We start from the raw sequence: 7,977 nt of genomic DNA on the forward strand, positions 1-7,977 counted from the left end.
TAGTCTTTGGAGGGAGGTGATAAAATAATAGGTCGTGAGGAATACAGGACAGCAGAGATCACCTCTAGAAAACAGCACAGTGACGTGAACTCCAGCTGTAATCTAGGCAAATAGACCATCCATTCTCTTTGGGCCTTCGGGCTCTGATCAGCACATAAAGTAAAGAAACACTTTAAGCGTGTGAGTCATTCATGTGTGATGGAAGAGCTAAATTTGCTGCTGCAGCTTTGTCTATCAGTTTGCTTTTTTTTGACTAAAATTTTAACAACAGGTTCAGACTTTAAACAAAACAGTCACGTGGATGAAACATGTCAGAAAACAATTAGTGGTCACTAAATATATTAGAAAGGCGTAGGTCACCGGCTCTGTTCTGCCACCATCATGCCTCCTCCTTCATGCCATCTGACATAGAGCTTTATTCAACCACACCCGTAACCTCAACTTCCTCACTAGCATTAGTCAGCAAAGTGCCGTTTCCTGAAGAGTAGTGGTTTGCTGGAGCTAGTCGGCCCCGCCGAGATTTATGGAGCAGCTGTGGGGCTGACTGACACCTGCAGCATCCAGGGATCGGTCTCTCGGCACCAGTGGGAGGCTGTGTTTCTGTCTGTACTTGTGATGTTAGGTTGGGTGAACGTCACGAGGTGTTGGAAAACACAAGTCGATTAATTTCAAGGCAACGAATTGAGCTGTGGGGAAGGCATTGTTTAGATCACAGCACATCATCTAATTTAAAGGGATATTTCTGATGAATAATTTACGAGCTTTTAAAAGGAGAATTAGTCTCTCTGTAAGAAACCACTTAAAACTGAGCCCCAACTAATGGACCAGATTAAACACCGGCCATGCTAATATTGCATGTGTCTTTTAGATGAACGTTTTCAGTAATCTCTGAAACTTGCGGCATTCGTGCTGTTTATCAAGTTACACGTGCACAATGTCAGCTACGTTTGCAGACTGGTGTTCAGACACCCGCGCAGACTGTTGTTACTTGTCTCTCCGCTCGCATTATGCAAGTTTTACTTTATATCACCAACAAACAGTCGCTCATTTTCTGCATCAAAGTGTACCGGTTTGCACAGCTGTCATCTACTTTTCAACCCTCCTCGGAGAGGACGTGTCAGCCGCCTGTTGGGACAGCAGCTCCAGCTAATGGCAGGAGATGGTGTAACATCTTAGAACTAAAAGGCAAGCAAGGCTGCTGTGCTTCAATAATATAGGAAAGATTTCTTCAACCAACTGTCATTTCTGGTGCAAGATAGTAGAGCAGTGTTTAAACTGCTGGTCGAGGAATGACCCACAACTCTTAATATCAAGATCACTGGCCAGTGAAACTCCTTCTGTGCTGTCAACACTTTTAATAATGTAGTGTATAAATCACTTTAAACCGCAAAGACATGCAAAGGATTTATTCTTGAATTAAATATTAGAAAAAGTGGTGAACAAAACAAATTTAAATTTATTTTCAGTTAAATGTCTAAAAAGAAAAGAAACAAAGGGATATCAGCAACTTTACTTGGGCAGTCTGTCTGTGTGTATTAACACCTATCCAGGTATATTTTGCAGCTCACGTTAGCTTTTTATTTTAATGATTAATCACTGGGTAATTCTCTTTCTTGGCCTGCAGCTGACTGGCCTTACTGTTTCTCCTCTCGTGATCTGCATTAAGAAGGAGGGTCAGTCTAACCACGACCTGCTGCAGGTTGAGAACTGGTTCTTATGCTGCTCCATCAGTTTTACCAGAGCAAAGCAAAGATGAACATGTTGCCCGTTGCAGACAAGAATCAGTTATTTTTAAATCTTTCATTTTAGAAAGCCTGTATGTATTCAGCTTCTCATACACCCATCTCTTCATCTATAAACACAATAGGAATCTGTGGGAAAAGCAGCAAATTCTCACATTTAAGAAGCCGGAGGGAATCAGTTTGCAGAAGCTTTTGCGCACTTGAATGGGAGATGAATTTAAAGAGGAAACTGGCAGGAACATTATAAGCATTGTTAATTTTTTCATTTTTAGCCCGAAGGCTTGAGTGAAGTGCGGCTCTCCAATTTCACCTACCTTGATGCCTAAAGGCTACTTTAGAGAGTACTGGGAGACTTTAATAATGTATTCAGTGACATTCAGCTTTGTCATCAGCTCTGTTTATTTTACTAATGCGCCGCTGAATCGCCTTAAATCACCATTATCAAAGCCTGCTGCTTCCCAAATGTTAGAGCTCCTAAAGCATCACTTTTGGACATGCCCGGCACGCTGTTTGTGAAAAGATCACTGAGCAGTTTAAAGGAGCTTGTGAAATTTTAAAAATCTCTGAAAGTAGTCTTTAATTTGCTTAAAAGGGACCAATTTTGCAGAAACCAAATGTTATGTCGACGGGCTCCACTGCATGCATCAGCTCCTGCAACAAGCTGTACTCAGATCGACTGGAAAATGGATTTCACATATCCTGGTTAAGTCCGGCTCTCTGGCTGGCAGATCGAAAGCGGGCAGCTCGCGTGTGTGCTGTTCTGTCTGCGCGGCGTGCATGAAGACTTGTCGAATGCTGAGCTAGAGCCAAGTGCAGAGTAGGCAGGCCAGGGTGTGTTGAGCTGTGGAAATATTATGTGTTAAGTGGAGCTCTACGTGCTGACATTTAGACTTCCAAATCGAAGTGAAATCCCTGCCAGGTCACTTTGCTTCTGGCACCTTTTTTCCACCGGTTTTGCCAGTTTGAAATATACGACTGTTCCATATGTCATTTTAGATCTGATAGACAAAACATCTGAAAACATTAGGCCCGTGCTTCCTCTGGACTGGAGACTCCATCTCCATTTTCATCTTCATGACATGCCACTGTTTGTTATTGCAGAGCGAGAAACAGGATGTGAGGCGATGATTGCCAGTATCTGCCGACCATTTGAGATGAAACAAGCTGTGAGACAGTGTAGCTGGAAAAGAGCACATGCTCCTTGGAAAGCAGTTATTATTGTTAATTCATTATATGATGCTCCAATTAAAGTTCATCCCATATTTTTAGAAAAAACTGGATGAACTGACCACGTGAGGTGTTGCATGCAGTGAGAAACCTGTGGACAATTTTCACCTGTTGATTTGCTTTAGCTGTTTTTGCTAATTGGTTTGTTTTCAGGTCAACTTTAAGATGCAGTGTTTAAATCTAACGGCACGAGGATTTCTGTTGTCTCCACGAAACATTTGAACAAATCTCTGGTTAACACAACTCAGCATTACCTGCTAAAAATATCTCCCCCAACAGCTGGTAGAGTCCAAAATGAAGTTTTTTGGTCCATATTAACATAATAGCATCACACAGATACTGCACATTTGTCAGGTGCTCATCCATGATGAAAAACACTCAGACCAGTCCATCTGGCACCACATTCAAAGTTACTTAAAGGAGCAGTCCCCAACCCTCGGGCCATGGACTGGTCCCGTTCTGTGAGTCGTTGCGAGAGTTGAGGCTCGGGTTGACATTTATGGTTTTCAGGGTTTTTATTGTTTGTTTGTTTTTTAAATCGTTTGTATCATTAACTCAGGTTCCCTGGGTCTTTTCCTGTGCATCATGAATAAATGTTCGTTTTTTTGTTTTTTTTTTTGGGTATCAGCACTGGTTTTATTTTGTTGTATTTATCTGCAACACTTTAAAGGCCGGTCCGTGAAAATATTGTTGGACAAAAACCGGTCCGTGGTGCAAAAAAGTTTGGGGACTGCTGACTAAAGTACTTTTTTTTTCCTCCTGAAAAGAAGGAGGAGAGGGACCTGCTTTGAACTTCAGCAGATCATGTTGACCAAATCTACATGCCTAAATTATCTGATCAGCTGCCATGTGATTGGCTGATCGGATATTTGCGTTGAAGCAGTTGAATGGTGTACTGACTGAAGTGGCCAGAGAATATGTTTATCTTCCTATTTTCAGAGGTGGGAAAAAGAAAACATCACCTAAACTGCCAGCTCAATTGACCGAGCAAAGACGTTGTATTAATGTTAAATTGTCATCTTCACTGTTGGAGTATTCAGCATTATATATTTGAACTTTGATGGTGACTGATTTTGTCATTTATGGTACGTAAACAAAAGTTAAAATTGTTAATGAGCTAACAGAAATAGTCTATCTGGACTGAGACAGGCTGACAGGAACCTGAAAGGACTTTCTGTTAAATCTGTTTAACAGATTAACTAAATTAAACTCACTGGTTTGATTAAGAACACTGTCAGGTGTCATTATCAGCTTCCAAGACTTGATTAATCCTGGACTAAAAGGAAAGACACTGAAGGCTTCCACAGAAAAACTTTGACTTGTTTATATTGTAAGATGAAGATGAAATGTGGACACAGACCTCACTCTTCTGCGTGGTTTCAGACTCTTGTCTTTAACTGTTTATCTCTCGCAGGATGGGAAGCTTTTAATGAGCAAGCAGGTTTTTTCCAGAGTGTATGTTTCCCTTGGACGCGCTCACGTGGTCCATGTGTTTTACCCGCTGGCACAACAAAGATACAAAGATGAATCAACAATGCTTTTGCTGTATATTTGATTTTCCTGTCATTTCAGCGCTTGTTATTCATTTGAGGCAGACTGAGGGATTTGTTACTGGGAGGATTTTGTGCAGTTTAGCGACTGATTGGCTGTCCACTTGGCATAGGACCAACGAGGGAGGCTGGCAAAAAAATAAAACCGATTATAAGCAAGTAGAGCAAATGTTAATTCATAGCTCATTGTGACATCGACAGACTTTGTTCCAGCAGCAACATCCAGAGACAGATTGAGGTTTAAATATAACAGCTGTGGGCTGATTTGGAGATAATTGTCTGTCATCTTAATTTCATGTTCAAGCTATTAACATCTTATGAGTGACGCTAAATTAGGCAAATCAGGTCTAAAAATAAAGAATCAACTTTAGTATGTTTAAAGAAATGTTTCCATCCGCTGGGATGCTACTGTATTAAAAAGCTGTGATTTCACACCGGGAAGGAAATCCAGTTCAGCAGACCATGCTGTGGAGATGTAGGTATGAAGGAAACTGGTGCTGCTTTGCCATCTTAGAGCTGAGCTGTTGGTAAAGTAGGCTAATCTTTATTATACTGTATCAACCAGCAGCTAATTGGCTTAGCTGGAGCTTATTCTGAACTCATCGCAGCACATGTTTCATGAACAGCCTGATGTGGTACGACTTTCCCTCCTGGAGCTTCAAGAAAGACATTTAGTGATTTTCCTGCACGTGGCTCAGTTCCCTATGTACACTCAGTTGTACTCGCCTATTTTTGGCTATTTGTTTAATATAATTTATTAATAAACGAACCGAAAGAGTCATTCAGCATTTTTTCACATACACATTAAAAAGTCAGGGGATTTCTGGTGAATAAAAAGAAAATAACCTTCTTGCTACTTGTTTAATTCAAACATTTTTGTATCAGGCATACCAAATATAACTTTGATTGTTAACAAGAGAAACACAACAAGTTTGTCTCCCTGAGTTTTCTTTTCATAACACTTCCTTTTCTGCACCGACCTCAAACAAGAAAAATTATCTGTCCGTTTTTGTTTTAGCTGAACTTTCTGTGCTGCAGCCTGAGTTCATCCATCTCTCCTGGCCAGACACGTACGCCTCGGCAGCCTGATTACAGGAGGCAGGTCGAGGAGATTCCTTAAAAAATCTGGGACAAACTCTATAAATGCTCCCAGTCTGGCCCCAGACGTCTGAATGAGGAAAGACTGGGAAGCCACAGACTTCACCTTGATTTAGTTTGCAGTAGCAGGACATGCTCCCTGGTGAAAGAAGGGGGATAAACAAGAACCTCAATCTTCATGCCGTGTTTTAATGACAGCGGGCAACTTGTTTGGAAATCATGTGATCATGCGAGCTTCTATGTAATGACAAAAGCCTGTCTGTCCTTTTACATCATCAGCACACCAGTAAAGTTACTGCATAAATCTGATTTTTTCTTCTCATTTCTGAATTGTAATATTAAAAGTGAAGTTTACACACTGAAGCTTATCTGGAGTCTCTTATCTTCACATACGTCTGATTGTATGTGAAGAACTGGGGAGGAATTTTCTTCAAAAACTCTGTAGCTACATCATCCATCGTTTATATTGTCGACTGTGCTTGTCATGAGTTGCGACAGGAAAAGGGAGATAATAAACGGACTGGTAGCCTGTTAATATGCTGCTCTGGTTTTTTTGCTTGTACTGAATAAGTGCTGTTGGACTACAACCCAAATTCACACACATTGATGCGGAGCTTTATCGAAGCTTTAAAGTCACTTTTAATGTATCACAGAAACACTGAAACACCAGTGGATTCCTGTAATCTGCTTTGTAGTTGGTTGGTAAAGGTTTTGCTTTGTCATGGAGAGACTAGTCAGTTTTGTGACATGAGCATTGGAATGCAACAATGCCAACTGAAATGGCTGTTTCAAGTTTTTATCAGCTAAATATTTGGCTGGTAGCGCGATACGAGCAACCAGCACTGCGGACTGGCAACGGGGAAAATGTTATTTTTGACAAACATGAAGTCTGTGTGTGTTTATTGTGTTTGTGTGTTTGTGTGTGAGATGAGTGAAGGAGGAATGAAAAAGGAGCATCCTCCCACACACAGCTGCCAAATCGAACAGCAGATCCGTCCTCGGCTGCTTGTTTGGCAAGAAAGATTTCAGGCGCTTTCTTAACTTTCTTAAGAAGCTGTGTTTACATGCAGTAACTATCTGTCACACACCGGCTCAGGTCTTCAGGTTTTATCAGGTTTTCTGTGGCATTGGGTTAATGGATTGATAGCACTTCCTGAGGCTGTTTGAGCAGCGATGAGTTGCTTTCATGTTCACGGAAAACTGATGGTGGTGCTAATGATGCTGCGTGTTAGCTGTAACAGTGTGAGAGCTGGATGTGGCCATGTTAGGAAGCCTGAGGTCTTTACTGTGAATCGATTTCAACATAGCCAGGTTATCTCGATGCTATCTGAATTTACTTACCATTCAATAGTCAAAGCGTTTATTGTCATGTGTGCACAGAAAAAGCATTTCTCTGTACAATGAACAAATAGATAAAATACAAATAGCATGGATAAATAAATGGAGACCAAAAAAATTGAATTTGAAAATAGATTTATGTGCAAAACAATGGCAATCAAAATAAGCGGTGACACAGTTCATAACTTCCCTTCAACTCATTCATGTCACCTAAAAGGTAAACCTGTTTCTCCATCACCTGTTCAGCTCTGATGATTCAGTAAGGACATCTCCTGGTTTCATCTTCATGTTTCCCTCTCACCAGATAACCAAACCATATCATGACCAGCAGCTTTTTTGCAGCTGTGGCTCCAGCAAACATCAGCTGATACTAGAAATTAATATTAAATAAATTCTAACAACAGCTGATCAAGCTTAAACGTGCTGCTGTTGTTTACCGCGACATCCGCTGGTTTCCTCTTTCTGGCGCAAAGTGGGCGATAAACAAACAAGAGAGAAAAGCCGATCAGCTGATCATTGATCACTTTCATGATTGAATGAGAGAAGAAGAGGCAGCTGTGCTCATAAAGACGCAGAATAAATCCAGCTTTGTGTCTTTTTTCATTGTAGCTGAAGTCCGGGACAAACTGTGTTCCTTTTCACCTCGATACGAAACGTGTAATATTTTCTCTGAATACGAGACGATTCCGTTTTTTAGGGGACGGGTCACGGTTGGCAACTCTACTAACTAACCTTATGAATAAAATAAAGTTCACTATCAGTAAAATCATAGCACCCACCAAGCTGTATAGAAACTCCGTCATGCTAGCCAGTACACAGTACGAGTTATTGTAACTGACGGTAAAAAGTCAGCAAAACGAAAATAAACTCCACCTAAACTTGGTTTATATCTGACCCAGATAGACTGCAGGTCATAACTTCTTACATGAAGTTCAGTTCACCTGACATTCGGACCGGCGGCTGCCTTGGGTCTCTCCTCCTCCTGCCTCCCCTCTCCCTCATCCACCTGGCCTCTTGTGGCA

This window comes from Rhamphochromis sp. 'chilingali', assembly GCF_963969265.1.
Source record: "Rhamphochromis sp. 'chilingali' genome assembly, chromosome: 21".
Classification (NCBI taxonomy): domain Eukaryota; kingdom Metazoa; phylum Chordata; class Actinopteri; order Cichliformes; family Cichlidae; genus Rhamphochromis; species Rhamphochromis sp. 'chilingali'.